This window comes from Lactuca virosa, chromosome 8 (assembly GCF_052849685.1).
Source record: "Lactuca virosa cultivar CGN04683 chromosome 8, Lactuca_virosa_CGN04683_v6, whole genome shotgun sequence".
Taxonomy (NCBI): domain Eukaryota; kingdom Viridiplantae; phylum Streptophyta; class Magnoliopsida; order Asterales; family Asteraceae; genus Lactuca; species Lactuca virosa.
In genome coordinates, this window is record NC_136433.1 from 234,242,727 (window position 1) to 234,265,590 (window position 22,864).

Genomic DNA, 22,864 nt, shown 5'->3' on the forward strand with positions numbered 1-22,864 from the left:
CCTAAGGCCTTACTCGACTCGTCGAGTTAACCTTTCACTCGACGTGTTACCACTGATCACGAATCGCGGGGCAACCCGATCCGACTCGTCGAGTCCTCTTATGGACTCGACGATTTTCCTCCATGGCAACACTCATTTGACCTTCTGAGGTTAGATCTGTTTCTGTAACCTATAGATCCGGCCTTCTAATACCCAAAAATCACGTAAAGGTCTGAACTTGAGGCTCATGCATGGTGTATTTTGCTCTCTACACCATTATGAATCCATTGAAGCTTCATAGCTTCAAGGTTCCGAAGTTACTCACTCAAGGCTATCTACTTTCTGGTTCTCTGGACCTCCCAAGGTCCAGATCTAGAAAATAGCCCGAAAAAGGGATTGGATGCACCCAAAACCCCATCAAATGGTGATACAAGCCCTAACTCAACAACCAAAGGAAATTTATTCACACACCAGGGAGACAAGATCTTGTACCAGATCTGAAGCTTGAATGAAGATGAAGCAGAGCCACCAACTCTCCTCTGATATCCTTGCAACACTCTTGACCTTCTTCTTCAAAGAAATGACCTCCAGTTAGCCTCTTTCCCTCTCTAGCTCACAATAACTCTAGGGTTTCTCTCAAGGGACGAAGACACTGGTGGGAAGGGCCAAGGAGGCTATAAGTGCCTTTAAATAGGCCCAATCCCGAAAGAATTAGGGTTTCTGCCAACAGCGCTGACTCGGCGAGTCAGCTTGTCGACTCGTCGAGTCCATTCATTTTCCACGTCACCAAGTTGCGATCCTACTCGACGAGTTAAGGCGCCAACTCGTCGAGTCACTCCTCATAACTTAGAAAATAATGCTCATTTTATCATACCTGGAAATCCGGATGTTACACTTTACGTGCATGCAAGGCCCTTCAAGGCCATAACATCAAAACTAGGCTTCTTACAAGGTTTTTGTGCATGGACAGCGGCTAAGCTGCATAAAGTGAGCAACTTTATTTCATTAGTCTAGATCCAAGTTTGACTCCATTTTGCATAAAAAATGGCCATTTACTTCCAAGAAAAGGGATGTAATCAACTAGAGATCAAGGTGACGACTTTATACCTTAAGATGATGGCCAAGACAGAGTAGATGTCGGATCTACTACTCTTCTCTCTGCTCCTTCCTCTTCAGGCTCTAGAATCGTTCACAAATACCAGAAAATCACTCACAAAAGCTCTCACTCTCACTCAAGAAGATGCAAGGTCGAAATAGGGTTCTCTCTAGCTAATAGGGTGATAAGGGAGGCCACAAGAGGCGGGTTATGTTCCTTAAATAAGGTGCAAAACCTAAAAATTAGGGTTTCTATTTACAGCTCCTACTCGTCGAGTCGGGGCCTTCCGACTCGTCGAGTAGGACCCAAACCCTGCGTCCCCATAACAGTCTCTACTCGACGAGTTGGAGCACCCCAACTCGCCGAGTCCTTGCACAAAACCCTAAACATTATATAAAATAGTTAATACCTGGAACAGGTGTTACAAGTCTCCCCAACTTGAACTAGACTTCGTCCTCGAAATCTGATGACCCAAATAAATCAGGGTAGTGGTCTCGCATCTCGTCCTCCGGCTCCCAATTCCACTCGGAGCCCCTGTGGTACTGCCATTGCACCTTTACCAGCTTCACTTCCTTGTTCCGAAGAACTTTGGTCTTCCTATATAAAATTGTAACCAACCTCTCAATGTAGTTCAGGCTCTCATCCACCTGAATATCGTCCAGAGAAACGACTGCGGCCTCGTCTGTGACACACTTCCGAAGCTGTGACACATGGAATATGTTGTGAATCTGACTATGCTCATCCGGCAGATCTAACCGATAGGCCACCTTGCCCACTCGGGCCGTAATCGTGAACGGTTGTATATATCGGGGTCCTAGCTTGTCCCTCTTCCGAAACGTGATGATCCCCTTCCATGGTGACACTTTTAGTAGCACAAAGTCCCCCACCTGGAACTCGAGATCCGATCGCTGCCTGTCAGCATAACTTTTCTGACGGCTCTGCGGGACTCGCAGACGGTTGCGTACCTACTGAATCAGCCCGGTAGTCTTGAGCACTACCTCAGTGCTCCCCATGACCCAGTGTCCAACCTCGCCCCAACAAACCGGGGTCCTGCTTCTCCTACCATACAACATCTCAAATGGAGGTCGGTCGATACTGGCATGGTAACTGTTATTGTACGAAAACTCTGCCAGTGGAAGGTACGTATCCCAACTTCCTCAGAAATCCAATACGCATGCTCGAAGCATATCCTCAAGTGTTTGGATCATCCTCTCACTCTGGCCATCTGTCTGGGGGTGGTACGCTGTGCTAAAATGCAACTGAGTGCCTAGTTCCTTGTGGAACTTCTTCCAGAACCTATATGTAAACCGAACATCCCTGTCAGAGACTACCGACAGCGGCACCCCGTGTCTAGCCACCACCTCTCGCACATACATATCCGTCAACTTCTCAGTGGATATACTCTCAGAGATCGGAATAAAGTGGACACTCTTCGTCAATCTGTCCACAATCACCCATATGGCGTCCACACCCCTCGCCGTTCTCGGTAACTTCGCGATGAAGTCTATAGTGATCTCTTCCCACTTCCACATGGGAATGGGTAGCGGCTGAAGCTTGCCATGAGACCGCTGATGCTCGACCTTGACCTTCCTGCAGGTCAAGCACCGCTCCACAAACCAGGTGATCTCCTGCTTCATGCAGGGCCACAGTAACTCAGTCTCAAATCTCTATACATTTTCATAGCCCCCGGATGTATAGAGAACTTGGACTTGTGTGCCTCCTACAATATCTTCTGTCTCACTCCTCCAGTCACCGGTACCTACACCCGGCCACACTGTGTCAGAAAGCCACGACTATCCTTAACAAACAAAGGATAATGTGTCAAAAGTCCTGGAGAGATCACGATCATCCTCAAACAAACATTCCTAATCGGGGAACCTGCCGCCTTACGGCTCAAAGCATCGGCCACCACGTTGGCCTTCCCTGGATGGTATAGGATCTCACAATCATAGTCCTTCAGCACGTCCAACCACCTCCTCTGTCGCATGTTGAGGTTCTGTTGATCCATCAAATACTTCAAACTCTTGTGATCAGTATAGATGGTGCACCGCACTCCATACAAGTAGTGCCTCCAAATCTTGAAGGATAACACCACTGCCCCCAGTTCCAGGTCATGAGTGGGGTAATTCGCCTCATGAGGCTTCAACTGCCTCGAGGCGTAAGCTATTACATGCCCCCTCTGCATCAGTACGACCCCTAACCCCGAAATCGATGCGTCACAGTACACCACCAAATCATCTAACCCCTCAGGTAGTACTAGAATCGGAGCCTCGCATAACCTCGGTCTCAGGGTCTCAAAAGATAACTGTTGATCCGTGCCCCACCGAAATGTCACATTCTTCTTGGTCAAGCGGGTCAATGGCACAACAATCTTGGAGAAATCCTGGATAAATCTCCGATAATAGCCCGCTAAACCAAAGAAGCTACGGATCTCGGAAGCATTCTTTGGTACTTCCCAATGCATCACTGCCTCAACCTTGGCGGGATCAACCGAAATACCCTCCTGGTTGATGATGTGCTCCAAAAACTGTACCTTCGCAGCCAGAAATCACATTTAGAGAACTTGGCATACAGTCTCTCCACCCTCAGGGTCTCCAATACCTCCCTCAGATGCTGCTCATGCTGCTCCTTGGTCCTAGAATAGACCAGGATATCATCAATAAAGACGATCACCGACCGATCTAGCATTGGTCTACACACCCTGTTCATGAGATCCATGAACGCTGCTGGGGCCTTGGTGAGCCCAAATGGCATCACCACAAACTCATAATGCCCATACCGAGTCCTGAAAGTTGTCTTCGGTATGTCCTCATCCCGAATCCTCATCTGATGGTATCCCGACCAAAGATCAATCTTGGAAAACCAAGACGCACCCTGCAGCTGATCGAACAAATCATCTATCCTCGATAATGGATAACGGTTTTCACCGTTAGTTTGTTCAGCTCTCGATAATCAATGCACATCCTGTGTGATTCATCCTTCTTTTTCACAAACAGGATCGGATCTCCCCATGGGGAACTGCTTGGATGGATAAACCCTCGGTCTAGCAGCTCCTGAAGCTGCGTAGATAGCTCCTGCATCTCGAACGGTGCTAGCCGGTATGGTGCCTTCGCTATCAGAGTGGCACCCGACACCAAATAATTGCGAAACTCCACCTGCCTCTCCGGAGGCACCCTTGGTAACTCTTCAGGAAAGACATCCCGAAATTCCTATACAACCGGCACACTGCCCACATCTGTCGTGGTCTCAACCCTCGTATCCGAGATATAAGCCAAAAATCCCGTACATCTCAGCTACAGAAATCTCCTAGCCCTCGCAGCCGAACAGAGGGTTGGCCCCTGCGAGGCCCTTTCACCATGTATAACCAGTTCTCCCCCACTTGGGGTTTGAAGCCTCACTAACTGGCACTCGTAATCGATCATGGCCCCATTGGCCCCCAACCAATCCATCCCGACAATCACCTTCAACCCTCGCTACGGTATCGGGACTAGATCAACACGAAACCTCTCTCCAAGCACATTCAGGACATATTCCCGATACACCCTCGCAGCACTCACAGTGCGGTCATCTGCAATCTCCACCTCGAGCGGGGAATCCAAAGTTCCCGACGCATCCTGAAACCTCTTGCTAAGCGCAAGAGACACCAACGATCGGGTAGCACCCGAATCAAACAAAACATGAGCCGATATACCATTGACCAAAAAGGTCCCTATACATAAGCACAATGTACATATAAGGAATGCAAATAATATAAAGCAGAGAAGAATAAACACGTACCAGCCACAACGTCTGGCGCTGCCCGAGCCTCCTCGGTAGTCAACTGAAATGCGTGACTCTTCACCACTGGAGCATCCGCCTTAGCCGAGTGGCCATCAGTAATCCTCATCGTGGCGGGCGCAGGCGCCGCCACTGCTCCTCCCCCTCCCTGTAACCTCGGACAATCGACTTTTTTATGGCCAGTCAGGTTGCAGTGAAAACATATCAAGCCCTTCTTGGGGCAATCCCTGCTCACGTGGCCCGACTGAACAGACGTATAACATACCAGAGTCGTCCCCCGGCAAGCTCCCCCATGAGATCTCCCACACTTGGCACACCGGCCACAGCCCTGCTGGCCCCTACTGGATGAATCCAAGGTCTTAGGCTTTTTAGCCGGACCTACTGCTGTATGTGCCTGCTCAGGTTTCCGCTTGGTGCGGATGTCCAACTCAATCTCCCGCTCACGGGTCTTCTCCACCATATCATTCAGGGTCTTGCACCCCGTGAAGCTCACAAACTCCCGGATATCATCCCTCAACATGGAATGATATCTCGTCCTCCGCATGTTCTCATCGGTAGCATACTGTGGGATCAACAATGATCGCTCCCGAAACTTGGCAGTGATCTCTGCCATAGTCTTAGTGGTCTGCTGGAGCTCCTGGAACTCCCTCACCAACCGTTTCACCTCAATAGCTGGTGCAAACTCCAAATCAAATCGCCGAACAAACTCGGCCCATGTCATCTCAGCCACACCGGCTGCTCCCACCTGGTTAGTCACCTCGCCCCACCAGTCTCGAGCTCTGTGTCTCAGCATACATGAAGCAAAACCCACCTTTTCCGCATCCGGGCAAGAACTCGTGCGCTGGGCGTTCTTAATATCCGTCACCCAGCGTCGGCTCTCAATGGGGTCCCTGACCTCGAAAAACTTCGGCGCTCCACACGCCTTGAACTCCTGAAACGAGGAATTTTGGGCCCCGATCTGGACCGCAACAATCTCGGCTCTGAATGACCTGAGCCTCTCCTCCATAATCTCCATCATCCCCTCTTTGACCGTCCCAAAGATCACTGGGGTAGCGTCAAGGATGCCCTTCTTAACCTCGGCTGCAATGATCTCGTGTAACCTCTCATCAATGGGCTCAGTACCGCTGCTCGATCCGGATCCAGATCCCGATCCTGATCCTGATCCCCCTGTCCCAAATCGAGTCACCACCATGCTGAACTGAAATGTCATAAATCATAATTATCAGGATATCTATATAGGGGATCTTCCCACACCGGTCCTCCTTAGAACTGTCAGATCTAACATTGGTTCGGGTACAGGTCCTGTGCTTTTAGTAGTATGGGCCCAATACTACCTTCTACACCTACCTATACCTTCCCCAAAGCTCTACCTGATAACTCCAATTCGTCCCAAAATAAATCATATCCCACAAACTACCGCATAACCCAAATCCCAGGCTATCTTAAGATTTGTTGTACCCACATCAATCAGACCAATCATAACAGGTTGCCTTTATGCATGCAAATTATACACAGAAAAGGGTCAAATAGACTCTCAAATAAAAGATTCTACCCTAAGACCACAACCAGACAAGGAACAGGAAATAAGGCCAAATCAATCATTCAAAGGCTATAAGCTCCTAACCGTATACAATTTTAAAAGCATACACATAGCAAGTTCCATACGATTATCAAAGCTCAAATATCAGTATAACATGGCTAACATATTGGGGAACTACTTACTTGGCTCGGCCGATCACGCGCGTTGCACTCTCCTCTTTTCCATACTTTAAAAGTTTTAACTTTTATTTTATTTTTGAAAACAATTTTGCCATTTCCTTAGTTTGAGTCCTGACACACCCGAGAGTGTGCCCAAATCCCTCAAACCAAGGCTCTGATACCAACTTGTAACGAACCAATTTTTCAAAAGAAAATTTTCATTTTTAATTAGTCAAATACTTTTCTATGAAACATGAAATCCCAATACATTTGTTTTCAAATTCATATCCAAAATAATATTATTTCCAAACATCATAGTGTCCCATAAAATTCTCGAGAGAGAGTGCACGCCGCGTCATCAAGCCTTGCCCTTGCCCTTGGGCTCAGATGTACCTGAAACAAATCCATAAATTGTAAGCTAATGCTTAGTGAGTTCCCCAGAGCATACCCCACACACAATCCACATAACACATATCAAGTTAGCTATAAAAGCTACATATATCACATAAGCCATGCATACAACATATAAGGAAGCCATGGAAACCCTCCAGGGTCTTACACCTAGTGCCACTGGAACCCCTACGTGGTCTTAACTGCCTGACATGGGAACCCCACATGGTCTTCCTGCCATGGGAACTCCCACATGGTCTTCACTACCAAACAACACATAATGCAAACTACACATACAAATATACTAGGATGCCATGGAAACCCTCCAAGGTTTTACACCAAATGCCACGGGAACCCCCACGTGGTCTCAGACTACTGCCACGGGAACCCCCCCGGGGTCTTCCATACCGCATAATCAATAAACAATCCACATAACATAAAATGGGACGACCTTGGTGCCTTAGACCCATTGGTATGGTGAGAAGACTCGCCTATCGTGTGCTGAACTGTGAAGCTAAGATCATATATATCCCACACACTGCTCCTCCTCACTGCCTATAACCAACATGTGATTAACTTGTCATAATCCCATAATTACCCTCAAAGTTAACCCTGGTCAACCCTGGGCAAAGTCGAGGTTAACAGTCAAGGTCAACAGTCCATGTTGACCTCAACTCGTCGAGTGCATCCAATAACTCGTCGAGTTCCTACCGAGTCCATTCCACTGAATCCCGCGTCAACTCGCCGAGTTACCCTAGTGACTCGTCGAGTTCATCAAATGTATAGAAAACTATTGTCTGCTCAGACCAAACCCTAATCCTTCATTGCACTCCTCCAGAAACCTAGAAACGGGAAAAAACCCTACCCCGACTCGTCGAGTCAGCTAAGGGACTCGACGAGTTCCTTCAGTCCTTTCCAAGTTCAACCCTTTTCAGTGGGATCTAAGGTCCCAAAATCTAGATCCAAACTCCCTTAGTGCAGATACCACGTAAAGTTGCAAACTTTTCGTGCATGCAAGGCCCTTCAAGGACATAACATCAAAACTAGGTTTCTTACAAGGTTTTTATGCATGGAAAGGGGCTAAGTTGCATAAAGTGAGCAACTTTATGTCATTGGGGACCTAGAGAGGTTTAGATCTGGAACCATATCCTTTTGATAAGTCCAGATCCAAGTTTGACTCCATTTTGCACCAAAAATGGCTATTTACTTCCAAGAAAAGGGATCTAATCAACTAGAGATCAAGGTGACGACGTTATACCTCAAGATGATGGCCAAGACAGAGTAGGTGTCGGATCTACTACTCCTCTCTCTGATCCTTCCTCTTCAAGCTCTAGAATCATTCACAAATACCCCAAAATTACTCACAAAAGCTCTCACTCTCACTGAAGAAGATGCAAGGTCGAAATAGGGTTCTCTCTGGCTAATAGGGTGATAAGGGTGGCCACAAGAGGCGGGTTATGTTCCTTAAATAGGATGCAAACCATAAAAATTAGAGTTTCTCTATACATCTCCTACTCGTCGAGTCAGGGCCTTCCGACTCGTCGAGTAGGACCCAAACCCCGCGTCCCCATAACAGTCTCTACTCAATGAGTTGGAGCACCCCAACTCGCCGAGTCCATGCAAAATACCCTAAACATTATATAAAATAGTCAATACCTGGAACATGTGTTACATCTAGCTTCTTCTTGAGTCATTCTTGGTTTGAGCATGCTTTGAAGCTAAGACTTTGGATCTGGACACTAGTAGGCCCCTTAGGCCTAAAGACTCAAGATTTATCAAGCTTTGCCAATTTCCATGCCTTAAACCCCTTTGTTAACCCCGTCTTAGCAAGTTAGCCACTTAATGTCATGCATGGACGTAAAGCTTGCAACTTTACGTAGTATCTCAACACTAGAAGACTAGATCTATGTAACATTCAGTTTAAATTAATTAAAATAAATAATAAACACGGAGCCCCAAGACGTAAATTTATAATTTATATTAATTTACAATGACCCTAAAAGCATTAATATTCAACGGAGAGTGGTTTCGGGGAGCCAAATGATATATTTTAGACTTTCGGGGGTCAAAGTGTAATTTCAGGATGTATTTTGTAAAGATTTTTAGAAGTTTGGGTGTGTTTGGTAAGTATTGGACTAGAACTGAAAGAGATTTCAGAAGGCAGGGGCTAAATCGTAAATTTCAGATTCATTTTGAAAGGATTAATAAAGGGAGGGGTCATTGTTGTTATTATGGGGAGAAGTTTATGAATCGGGTATATAACCCGTCGCTACCCTCATTCAAACCCTAACCCTAGAAGTTGAATGCAGCCGCCACCTTCTTCACCTTATCCCTCCATCTTCCGGCCGCCGCCAACCCCCTCGTCGCTGCCTTGAACCACCGAACGACGTCATCACAACTCCGACGATGGGATTGAAGCTTGATGTCGTGGCTGCTGCTATTGTTTTCCTCCATCGACCGTTCCTTCTCTCCTCTGAGGTGTCGTCCGTCTCGCTGTCATTGTCACCGTTGGGTTGCGTCGCCACCGAGCCCCGCCGTCGTTGTGTCACTGTCGATGGGTCGTGTAAAACCCCCTCCTTTCTCCAACCTGCCGTATGTTACGCTCTGGTGACGCCAGCGGTGGCCGTCATCGCCCACCGCCGGTCGTAGCGCCGCTGTTGCTTGATGGTTCCAACAAGATGGTGGCAGCGCTCGTGGTTCGTGGTGCGGATGCTCGTGTGTGGGTTTTTGTCGAGTAAATCCGTGAAGAACCACCATGGCAGCCGACCATGGTGGCTGCTGCCGTCAACACCGCCTTACGCCACCAGGTGGGTGGCTGGGTCCATTTTACAAATTGAAACATGTGTGTTTATTATAGTGAAGTGGTGTCTGGATGTTTATTCGGCCGGAAAAGACACAACCACCGCCGTGAGGTGGTGGCTGCCACCATGTGCCATCGCCGGCCACCACTAGGGTGGCTGTGTGTGTGTTATTCGGGTTTTGCTTTTTAATATTGTAACCGATGCAAAAATAATAAAAGAAACTCGTAACCACCACTGTGAGGTGGTGGCCTCCGCTGTGAGCCGCTGTTGACCACCACTACCCGAGGTGGTAGTGGGTGGTGCCCGCCTTGTGAAACCCTAATGGGCCTTATGAGACCCTAGTGGGCCTAATGAAGCCCTAATTGATCTAAGGACTTAGTTTTGGGCCTATTGGGCTATTATTGGGTTGAAAACCGTAATTAGGGTTTTGAAAACCCTAATTTTGGGATTATTGGTTTGGACTTATCGGGACCCGCATTTTGGACCATTGGAGTGAAGTGATGACTCAAGCCCGATTTCATTGTATGTTTGGACTTAATGGATTAAGTCCTTAATGGGTTAAGTAGGAACACTTAACCCTAATTCTCATTTCATTTGAAAAACCCTAATTGGGTTTGGATTCTTGTTGGGCCATTTATTGGACTAAGCTGTTGTGGGCCTTGGTGGGCCAATTGGGAACATATTTATGGACTAAGGGAAATTATTGGGCTTCAGGATAATACCCATTAGAGAGGCTTGGGCCCAATTTGTAAAATTGGGCCATAAGTGGGCCTTGAGGATTATTAGCTATTGGGCCATCAGAATGCCAATTGTTTGGAGTAGAATAATTGGTTGGGCCTTAACATAAGTCCATGTAGAGGTTTGGGTCCAATTTGGAAAATTGGGCCATATGTTGGACCTTGGTTGATTATTAGGCTTTTGGGCCTTGGTTTTGGAACCTAGCTAGGATAGGGGTAAAAAATGGTCCATTTACCCAAAGTGTAGATTTATGGTTATGCATTGGAACCCAATTATTAACTGGGTGTCATTTTGATGTTGACAGTTCGGGAATCTGTCAACCAGCAATGGGAGTTTTATTCGCGGGACTTCAGCAGTGTCAGGTGAGTCTCCTCACCATACCAATGGGTCTAAGGCACCAAGGCCGGCACATTCAGTTAGTTGTAGTGTTTATTGTAGATTCACTACTGATATGTCTGGTATGCATGTATATGTGGTATGCATGTGATTATGTGGTATGCTATTGACTATGTGGTATGTGTTATGCTAGCTGTCTTTGTGATACTTGCATGGAAGACCATGGGGGGAGCCCATGGCACCGGATGTAAGACCACGTAGAGAGCCCATGACTTTCCTATTAAAGACCATGGGGGAGCCCATGGCACTTGGACGTAAGACCATGTGGAGAGCCCATGGCTTTCCTATTGAAGACCATGGGGGAGCCCATGACACTTAGGTGTAAGACCATGTGGGGAGCCCATGGAATCCTGGAGTAAGACCATGGGGGGAGCCCACGACATCCATATATGTTTATATGCATGGTTATGTGATTGATATGGTTTATGTAGCTGTTATAGCTAATGTGGATTATGTGGGGGTATGCTCTGGGGAACTCACTAAGCTTCGTGCTTAATTTTTTTTATTGGTTTCAGGTATCATCGATTTGGAAAAGAAGGGCTCGGATGGATCACAGTGCACACACCCATGTTTTCCGCATTGAATGATTTTGGGATGAACTCTGATAAATGTTTTAATTAACGATGTTTTGGATGTTGGCATAAATGATATCTATGTTTTGTCTATATTAAAAATGAAATTTTTACCCTCGATTTTTGGGTCATTACAATCTACAGTTTGGAGCATTGGTTTCGTTTAAATGTGTCTGAATGAGAAAAGGGGTTGAAGGAACTCGACGAGTTGCTTAGCCAACTCGAGGAGTTGGTTAGGGTTTTCCTATTTCTGGATTCTGAGTATAGTCGGCGAGTTGGTGAGATAACTCGACGAGTGGTTAGGGTTTTCCTCGATCTTTTGGACACTACATGGACTCGGGGAGTTGCTTTCGCAACTCGGCGAGTTGAGTCGAGTTTTCACAGGTTCTCCGAGTTCTGAAGGAACTCGACGAGTCAGTAGTGGCACTCGACGAGTTAGGTCAACATGGACTGTTGACCTTGACTGATGACTTTGACTTTGACCAGGGTTGACCAAGTTTGACTTCTGGGGGTATTTTGGTAATTTGGGATTTTAATGGAAATTAGTCACATGGTGATTACTGGTGGTTGATTTCGGAGCTGTGATTGAGAGTTGGATATTGTCACTACAGCACTACTTGTGAGGTGTGTTATTCTCACTATATCAACAAGGTCTAAGGCACCAAGGCCCGCCCTTTATGGTTTATATCCTGGTTATAGGACTATGCTATGTTAGTGATCTATTAGATCTGTATCCTGGTTATAGGATGATGCTATGTTAGTGATCTGTTAGATCAGTATCCTGGTTTTAGGATGATGCTATGTTAGTGATCTGTTAGATCGGTATCCTGGTTATAGGATGATGTTATGTTAGTGATATGTTAGATCGGTATCCTGGTGTATATGATGATTCTATGATTAGTGATCTGTTAAATCTGTATGACTATCTATACATGCTAGCTAGCATATGATATTTATGTGCACATGATTGTTTGATTGGGGGTTGGGTTGAGACGGTCCTGTTTTGTGCAATATGCCAACATACCCAGGGCGGCCCGAATAGGCTGCAGACCCGGTAAGGGCGTACTAGTCAGGTCGAAGGCCCGACGAGCGGTCTAGATAGGTTGTAGGCCCACGAGGCAGTCCAGACGTGCCGATGGCCCGGAGAGCGGTCCCGATAGGCTGATGGGCCTGCAAGGCGGTCTAGTCAGGCTAATGGCTCATTATGCATGTTGTTTGTATGATATTGTTATGGTTTGTATGGCGTTGGTATTTTGGGGGAACTCACTAAGCTTCGGGGTTATAGTTGTTGATTTTGTTTTAGGTACTTCAGATGATCGCGGGAAGGCGAAGGCGTGATCGTGCACCTCCTCATATTGTTATGATTTGATTTCTGGGATACTCTGACATGGTGCTATTTTGAAAACAATTTGTAATAACTATTGGTTTTTGAATGTTTTAAACGTTTTAAATTGGTTTGATTTTTATGGATGTTACAAGTTGGTATCAGAGCCTTGGTTTGAGTGAACTGGAGGAATACTCGTGTGAATCCATTCTCAAACTAAGGACAATATTTTCAAAATGATTTTCAAATGGTTTTCAAAGTACTAAAGGAGGATGCAAGTGTACGATCAGCCGGAGCCAGTAAGTAGACCCCAAAATGCCATACGGTTATTTGATATGGTGATATGTTAGAACAGCATGCTAGTGATAAGCTATGGATCCTCAGGAATCATATGATAGAATTGCCTGATCTTTGATGCCTTATCTTGTGTAGAGTACCTTATTGATTTTTGTATGACTCTTTCGTGTGTGAACTAACTTTTGAGTGAATACGCTAAGTCACATGCTACATGGGTTAAATGGTCTTAGGGTAAGGGATTTGGTCCTGCTGCGCAACTCTTGTCTGAGTCCAACTGTTGTAGGATTAAATCTTTTAGTCTAAGATTGTTTAAGCCGTGTGGCATGTGATTGTATTCATGCAATAGTTAATTGGCACCAATGGAGGGTTGTGTGGCAGTTGGTGGTAGGATGAGTTCTGCGGGGTCAATCGAACGGTTGTGAGATATTTAGACTTCCTCTAAGAGTGAGGATTGAGCACTCACCTATGCTTATGTATATTATTAGGGCATTGTGACGATACTTGAGAAAAATATGGGTAGGTGTGGAAGATAGTATGGGCCTGTACTACTGAAAGCACATGACCCATACGCGTAGCAAGGAAGTCACAACCCCTAGGGATTCGTTGGGAGTAGGTTCCCATTGTTTATGCGTATTATCTAATATCTCCCTAGTTTGTGTTCAGTATGGTGATGACAAGCCAATTTGAGGCGGGATCCGGATCAGGATCGGGAGCTAACAGCCAGGATAGGCCGGTGTTGTCCGTTGAGCAGATACAGGAGACGATTTCCGTTGAAGTCCCTCAAATTTTGCAAGAAGAATTGTCCAGTGTCGTGGATCGGGTCACTGCCAGGGTAATCGTCAAGCTCGAGGAGCGAGCTGCATCCTTGCAGACTACGAAAGGTGTTACTATTATGATGACTAATGGGGGAGTGCCAGTTGTGGGGTCACAACTAGGAAAGAGGAAGAGGGATCCTTCAGTAGAGGACGAGGATTCTGAGGCTGTTAACCTAGGAACTAGAAGCCAGGAGAATCATGAGGTGTGTGGCAAGTGTGGGGGAACTCACAGATTTGCTTGTCACAAGTTCAGGTGTTACAAGTGCGGAGAGAGAGGCCATGTGCAATAGGATTGTAAGAAGGATCAGATATGCTTTCACTATCACCAACCAGGTATTTTCAGGTCCAACTATCCTATTTTGGGGGCAGAAGGAAATCGGGTCCCACCGATCATTGTTCCTCGGGAGGTCAAGGTCGAGCCGCAAAAAATTTGTGGTATGTAAATGGAGCCCCATTCTGTAATAACTTTATGGTGTAATCGTCCTTGTTCGGTATTTGTTTTGCTTCAGAATCTTGTTGGGTATGGGTAAGTAGTGTCTTTGGGTTAGTTCTCTGTTTTACCCAATCTATGTACTGTGTATCCTCATATGCCCTTCCGCTTGAGTCGTTAGGGCGTTGGAAGTGTTAGGGGAATTTTATTACCACGAGGGATTGTAGATAGCTAGAGTTTAGAGACTCTTTTGAGGATGAGAAGTTAGAGTAAAGATTCACCAGTTCGGGGTCAAGTTGTATTTCCATTTCGATATCAGTTGGTCGCAGGGATTGGCGGAAGTATTTCAGCACTGTTAAGCGCAGGTGGGTCGAGGTGGCATAAGTATCTTGCGAGGCAAGTTAGGTACCGTATCTTCGGGTAGGACGGGTGCCAGATTGTCATTTGGATTGCAAATAGGGATTGGTTCATGTCACCTGGGATCGAAGGGGAGTTTTCCTGCGTGCCCTCAGGTTGGTCAGGGTAACTCAGGAGGAAGAAGTCAGGATTTCTTCGAATGCCTTTGAGAGTATGACATCTCTGGTATTCTTCGGGGTTGTAACGGGAATTGTATTGTGTTGGAATTTTGCTGGATTGGGTGAGTTACATCCTGGGTCGATTTTATGCAATTTTGGGTTATTGAGGGTCGTTATATGCCATTCTGCTTGTCAGAAGTTTTCAGCTGGAATTCAGGTTTCTCTTGGGTTCGATTGACCTGCATCGGGAGGACCATCTTGCGTACGTCATTCATTCCATGGTCAGGAATGATCGTACATGGTTGAGTCGGTTCGAGTTGTGAGTTGGTTTCAAACCAATGGGTGGTCATTAGAACCCTAAGTGGGGGGAGAATTGGGAATCCTCAAGTTAAACGTCAGTCAATGAATGTTTTGTCAATGAATGTTTTGTCAGTGAACCTTTCAAGAAGCAGGTGTGTTCAACTCTAGGTGGGTTTGTGGTTCCCTGGTTTAGGTTTTAGGGTGTCCTAGATCATTGGTCGTTGAGTCCGCCTTTCAGCGGGAATTCTTCGGAGGATTCAAGAGGCGACAGTTAAGAGGAAGGAATGTGTCACCCTCTCCAGTGCAGTGTGTTTATGTTCCCTTGGTCCTTGGGGAAAGTTCGCCCTCAGTGATAGAAGGGAATTTCGTATTCATAGCAGACTCGGGTTTGGCAACCTATGAGATTCCCTTGGAAGTCTTCTCAAGCTAGTTTCGTATGGGTAGGATCCGTGCAGTCTCGATCAAGTATGGGATCTTGTTTCGATCGATGATATGGACGTCTTCTGTTATTGATGGAAGTGGTGTGTCATTTTTGATGGGTTTTGAGCATTCTAACACTCCTATGGTGTACATGCAACCCTAAATACCTTGGATCTATGTTTTCTCTATTATACATGCAAACTTGAACTTTCCAAGGTATTACCCTAACTAGCATACAATCTTTATACTTGGGTAATATAAACAAGTTAGAAGACATACCTTTTTATGTAGCTTGATTCCATGGAGCTTAAGAGCCTAGTTCCTCAAGTGTGACACCTCAAATGGTTCACACAACATCACCAACATCTTGGAATAACTTGGGAGAAAAGGTTCTTATGCTCAAATCGACTAGCCCTCATGTGTACACACACTAGTCCCGATTTCTTGAGCCATGGGGTCCTTATATATTGTGGCTATTAGGGTTACACCATGTAACTCATGTCTTTCCATATTCTTCATGCTCCATGGGTTAAAACCTCCATGGAGTATCCATCGGTTACTCCATGGGTTTAGCCCAACATGAAGAACTATGGATCATAAGCCCACATATATAAGAATGAATGATTTACACAATCAATCCCCATATATTTAATTAGTCTCCTTTTGATCACAAAATTAATTCCAAATTAATTCTTGATCAATACTAATTAAATAATATGATTTCATATTAATATATTAGAACTTATAATATATTAACAAATCATAAATAGCCTTCTCTAACAAAAGTCTCTCCAAATTGTTCCGATGCCATGCAACCCAAATGGACCATGCCAAATCGGATCAAGTACATACCAATTATAGTTATGGGCTTAGACACTAATCCAACAGTCTCCCACTTGGATAAGTCTAGAACTATTATTGCGTATGACTCCAAAACCCGACTAGCAATCGTAGCTCTTAAAAGCCGCTGTCGAACTCCATTCTAGATATCATATGGACTGAGACATGGATTATAATCATTCTCTCTGTCCATTTGTTGTTTCCCGATTTCCGATTTATGACGACCGACTAATTGAACAAATCAAATCAGTCCAGGCTTGGCCAAGCACTTTGGGGTGTCATCACTAAATCATCGAGGGGCCCACAAATATCGCTTTTATCCCTTTAAGGGTAAAAGGAATGGATAAACTTCGACTCATATGCTTGTTCTACTACTTGTTGAATCATACACAAAGGCACGTTTTATAACATCGAGTTACCAATGCGTTTTCGTACAATCAATGTATAACCAACTCATAGGCAACAACTCATATCTCTAGGTTTGAAGAATATAAGATATTATCGTCTCATGATCACTCGTGATAAAATCCATGAAGTGAGTCAAATGAGCGTGGGTTTAATCCAATACTCAAAACTTATGAGCACTCATGAATGTTGCAGCAACTCTTGCTATGTCCACTACCTTGGACATCTACAAACCAGCTTCATGACAGTCTTGATTCATATCTACTTCCAACATATGACCGACTGTGGATGGTTTGAATAACTTAGTCATTCAGGAAGAACGACCTAGTTATTCTGGAAGTCAAAACATGCAAAGTGAAACGCAAGAATAATCGAATCCAATATGGTCTCAGAACTTATGAATATAAATAGAACACCTTTTATTTATCACCATATTGATTATCCATCATTCATTGCATACTATTTCAAACTATCAACTTTATACTTGAATTAAAAAACAATAGTTGTCCCATGCTCCAAGCATGTACACTATGTTTTCTAAACACTAGTCATGCCATACACCAAGTATGCACACTCTGTTTGTCTAAACATTAGTTATGCCATACACCAAATATGCACACTAAGTTTGTCTATGATCTTTACTCTGTGAAATAGATCGATTGAACATAATTCCAATGATTCTCATTTCACAATCCCAAATTCTTACCGCAAATGTAAGAATTCCAAATTCCTGCCATTTACCTAAATCTGTTAGACTCTAAACTTATATGTATTGATCCTCTTGTAATGATTATGCACAAAGTCACAAAGACTTGTCAACAGACATTATAGAGTATTCCAATGGAGATCATTCCATGGAAACGAAGTCTCAAATTCAAAGTACATTGCTTTGAACATCCTTCTTACATTAAGTTTCCTAATCTTACACATATTTAATGAATAACTTCCACCTATGGGAATATTTCCATATTCTCATTTTGACTATCACTTCTGAACAAGAGTTGCCTATTTTCAGAATATGTCAAAATGGCCCTCTCCTAAAATTTACATCATACTTCCAACTGTCCCTGCGCAACCAATCTTTGGTAAGCCTTAGATTGTCCTCGACAATTACTTAATCATTTTAGTCTTATCCAATTCTAGACTTTTACCCTCTTAATGCCCTGAGCATTTGGAAAATTTAGAAAGGATGAATATTATAGCACATGCAATCGATCCTATATCCGAAGCATATAGGACACGATTCATGATGTCTCACATAAAGACATGATACTAGACTAGTCTTTCTGCTATAATATTTCTATTTCTATTTGCTAAGCTCTCATAATTCAGATTATGAAAAAGGGATGCCGTAATCATAATCGAATTTTAGAACGCAAATAATGGACCCATATATAGAATTTCCTTATGTTGAGCCATTCCAGCATAAAATTCATATATATATATATATATATATATATATATATATATATATATATATATATATATATATATCCTTGACCAAAGATGATTAAAACCTCAATCTAAGTTTTTAGAATTGAAATGAAGTATTATTTCCTCTCCCTTAATTATAGCAAAACAACTTTTCCCAATTAAACTTTTGTTTTTCTATAATTAACATTGCTAACTTGCAATACTTATCATAATTATCATGCTCCGACTAACATCATGATTATTAGCATAACACTTATGCTCCCACTAGCTTTGACATGTACTCAGAAATCAGCTAGACTTCTAGAACTCAATACTTTATTGACTTTCTTACCAAAGTTCAAAATTTTGATACGAGATGCTTTGATAAGACTTTATCAAAATCATACACCTTTCCTTAGATAGCACACATGTGTGTCTAAACAATTTCAGAACTATGAAAAGGGATACCGTAATCATAGTCTCAATTGTTTAGACATTTTCCATTCCTCACAAGTCCATGTTAGTGTGCCGGTTAACCACACACGCTCCACTAACGACTTTGAGAATGCAAATATCACAATTGCTATCTACTTAAAACCACTTATTGAAAGCGTTTCCTCACCATCATTTTCATGAGTCGGAGAGAAACCTTATGACACTTAGATTTTATGGTGTATGTGTTCCTATCCTTGTGAATTTGTCAAAACCATAATCACAAAACAAGGTTAGTGACAAATCCAAACTCATATGGATTGAACTTGTGCAATCTTAAATTCTTGCCACCTGGCAGCACAAGGGCCTGCCATCGCTTCCAAGTTGTTATGCAACCAATTGAGAACTCTCAGAACTCATATGCTAATCCAACTTTAACTAGAATGGGCACAGAAATAGGAATATGTCAATAGGAAAGGTTATAAACCTCAAGTCGTTTGCTAGTGATAAACTACAGGTTTTATTCTTAATTAGACCCTTTCAAGATCTTTTAGAATCCCACTATCCTCTTGACATATAAGATTCTCTTCCAAATATTCAAGAGATAGTGTGTATTCTTTATCAAGATAAACACTTCACATAATTAGCCTAAGTTGGTCTCTGTTTTATCCAAAAACATCACAACTTACCCAATTTCAAATGTACAGGAGTAGAACACATTTTACTCTTACATTTGACAAATATTATTAACCTTCTTTAAGATATGTCACTCAAGTTACAATCTTAGAGTATGACTCTAAGAATTGTTTTGGAACGAAGTATGACTCATCTTCTTGATTTAACCATTTCAACAATTCATGACTCCTCTTCTTAGCCATAAGAATGCACTAAGATGTCCTTAGAGGATGAATTGTGATATGGTCTCACAATCATTAAGACGATCATAAAACATGATACTAAAGTACTCTCCCATCTTTTTAGATTTGAGAAACTTTTATCTTTCTGCCAAATTTGATTCTTCTCATTCGTTCTGCCATACATTGAAACTTTTCCAATGATTCAGAATTATACTTAAACTTGTAAGTATAAACATATTTACTAAGCGTTAGTAAATCATGACGAATAGTCTTATCGATCTTTTATGGTGAACTTGTCCAGTGCACAAGAATGTGTACTCGATCCCTTAGTCCTTCACTTGACTCACGTATACATGTGAACACGGAATTAGTCTTAATTTTCCAAAGATGAAAATTCTCATTCATCATACTATACAACTTGCATGATTCCAAGTTTCTATCCAACTGAAAGCTTGGGTGATGAGAATCTTTCCTAATTTGGTAAATTTAGACATTACCACAAAAGAAAGAAGCAAATTTATATTTCCAATATTGCTAGAAACATACAAATATCAATTTTTTCATAAATACCATTGCAAGGAGATATAAAATAAAACAAAATTTTATTTATTTATAAATGTGGAAAAAACTTTTTCCTTACAATGCAACTTTAAATGAAAACTATGTTATTACATATTTTCTAGCAATCTATCATAACTCCTAAGTAGTAGCTCAAGAATCTGATCTTCGAACCATGCGATTGAAATCCATCTTCGCGATCAGATTCATCATACTCTTCTTTTAAGCTTCCTTCCCTTTGCTTGATCCTGCCATACATTAAAATGTATTAAGAATCTTCAAATAGGAACTTAATTGAGTTAGATAGTGGACTTACCTGAAGCAGAGGCAAACTTTTTGACTAGACCTTCTCTCAGATCTTTCAGGTAGTTAAGGCAGCTTCGTAACCAATGCCCCTTCCTTTGGCAACAGAAACATATGGACCCTTTGGGAATGGCACACAGGACTATCTCAGACTTAGCATTTCTCTTTACCATTTGGTCAACCGAGTTGACTATGGCCGATCCCTTTCCATTGGGAAGAAAAAGCTTTTCTAGATATCCAATGTTACCAATTGTCAATATCCATGGTAGTTTGGGAAGTTGATCTACTAATCAAATTTGCTTTACCAGAGCTCCAAATCATTTCTGATTCAGCAGCACCAAGCAAATAGATAAGATCATTAGGGTCATGTCATGGTCTGTTACATAGTAGTCCCAAAGGAACCCACTGTGTGACTTAGAAAGTGATTGAACAACCAACTTTCTCAAGACTTTGACACCCAACTCTCCCTGCTTGTTAATATGTGACTTCATCTCCAAGATGTGAGCACACATATACCTTTCTTGCCAATAGGGCTTGAGTGACCTTGAACTTGTGGGTTAGGAAGAATAATTGGAGGAGGTGGAGGGAGTGAAGAATGATTTCCGGGACATCATCTTCATTAGGAAAGCTTGTTCCAAGAGTTTTGGGAAGATCATAATTGTCTGAACCAGACATCTTTTGGGAGATATTCAAGATAGTTGATTTAAAGTCCTTAATATAACACCCAATATGAAATATTAAGGCTAGGACCCAACACAATACTTTTATAACTTGGAAGAGGGATGCCGTAATCCAAGCTATAAAATATTTGAAGGTAGGCGAATGACGATTCACCAATTTCCACCATGAAAAACGAAATAATTTATTAGGTTTCAATTGGATTTGAAACTCCTAGATCTTTTGAGATTCATTGAACTTTTCAATGGCATGTTTCAATCTCGATTGTGCCCTCTCAAATTTTGTGACTAGGATGCCGAGGATCACAAAACAAGGTGTGAATAACCATGCAAATATACTTGGTACCCTTAATATTTACCACTCAATCGATGTGCCGGTTAACCACACGCGCTCCACCGATACTATGATAAACATTAAGTTACCCTTTGCCTACCTTGTTAAATCCAGGTTGGTGTGCCGGTTAACCACACGCGCTCCACTAACGACTTAAGCAAAGTGCAAAGTGTAATTTCATGGGTTAGCACCAAATTCACATTTTGCTAAGTAACTAAGATTGGGAATTTATAAAAGGTTTAGTTACTTAGAATTTATCATTAATACTTTTAATGAAGGGAGAATTATAGTCCTTGTCCTACCCGTTCGGCTAAAGACCCTCCACCAGTCAAGGAAGCGGTGGGTGAGAGTGGACACCCATTAAGTTGCCATTTTATAGGCAACAACCTTATTCCCCCCTTATAGACCGGCTTCGTGAATGAGGCCTACTAACGGTAAAACTGACTTGCTCTTATATATATATATATATATATATATATATATATATATATATATATATATATATATATATATATATATATTAACTTATAATACTATAAAGTATAAGGGTTGAATTTTAACTTTTAAAATTCTAAGTGTTTAACTTGGAATTAAAGTATTCATGAGGGGAAAATTTACAAATTCCAAAAGTTGAGGGCAAGGTTTGAACACTACAAAACTTTTCAATTCCATAACTTATGTGTTTAAAGTAGTTTTAATGGAAAAACTCTTCAAGTTCCATAACTTGAGGACAAGTTATGGAAGACTTTAAAGCATTTTAAAAATGAGACTCTTCATTTTCATAACTTATGGAAATCTTATGAGTTTTTTAGAAAATCATAAATGTGACTTTTCATATAACTTGAGGACAAGTTACAAAAACACATTTTATGAATAACTTTTAGATCAATATGGATTGAAAACACAATATCTCATAACTTTTCTATTTATCTAAGCTAACTCATAAGAACAAGATAATTCAAATCATCAAACTTCAAGAAATTAGCATGAACATAAAACTAATACAAATCTTGAAATTATGACAATTATCTTTGAAATTGGATTAGCATGAACATTACCACATCAAAAACAGGTTTATAAGTTCAAAAACAGCTTAGGGCAATGTTCCTAGTCCAATTCCAGCCTTAAAAGTCGAAAATATGCTGTCAGGGGCTTCTACTCGTCGAGTGTATGAACCTACTCGATGAGTAGGATGAATTTCTTCATGGACTCGGCGAGTCCATCAGTGGACTCGGCGAGTTCAGTGCCCAGGAAGCCAGAATTTTTGATTTTTAAGCTATTTCAGCAAGTATAACTTGAAAACAAGCCTAGGCTCTGATACCACTGATGAGTTTTGAGCATTCTAACACTCTTATGGTGTACATGCAACCCTAAATACCTTGCATCTATGTTTTCTCTATTATACATGCAAACTTGAACTTTCCAAGGTATTACCCTAACTAGCATACAATCTTTATACTTGGGTAATATAAACAAGTTAGAAGACATACCTTTTTA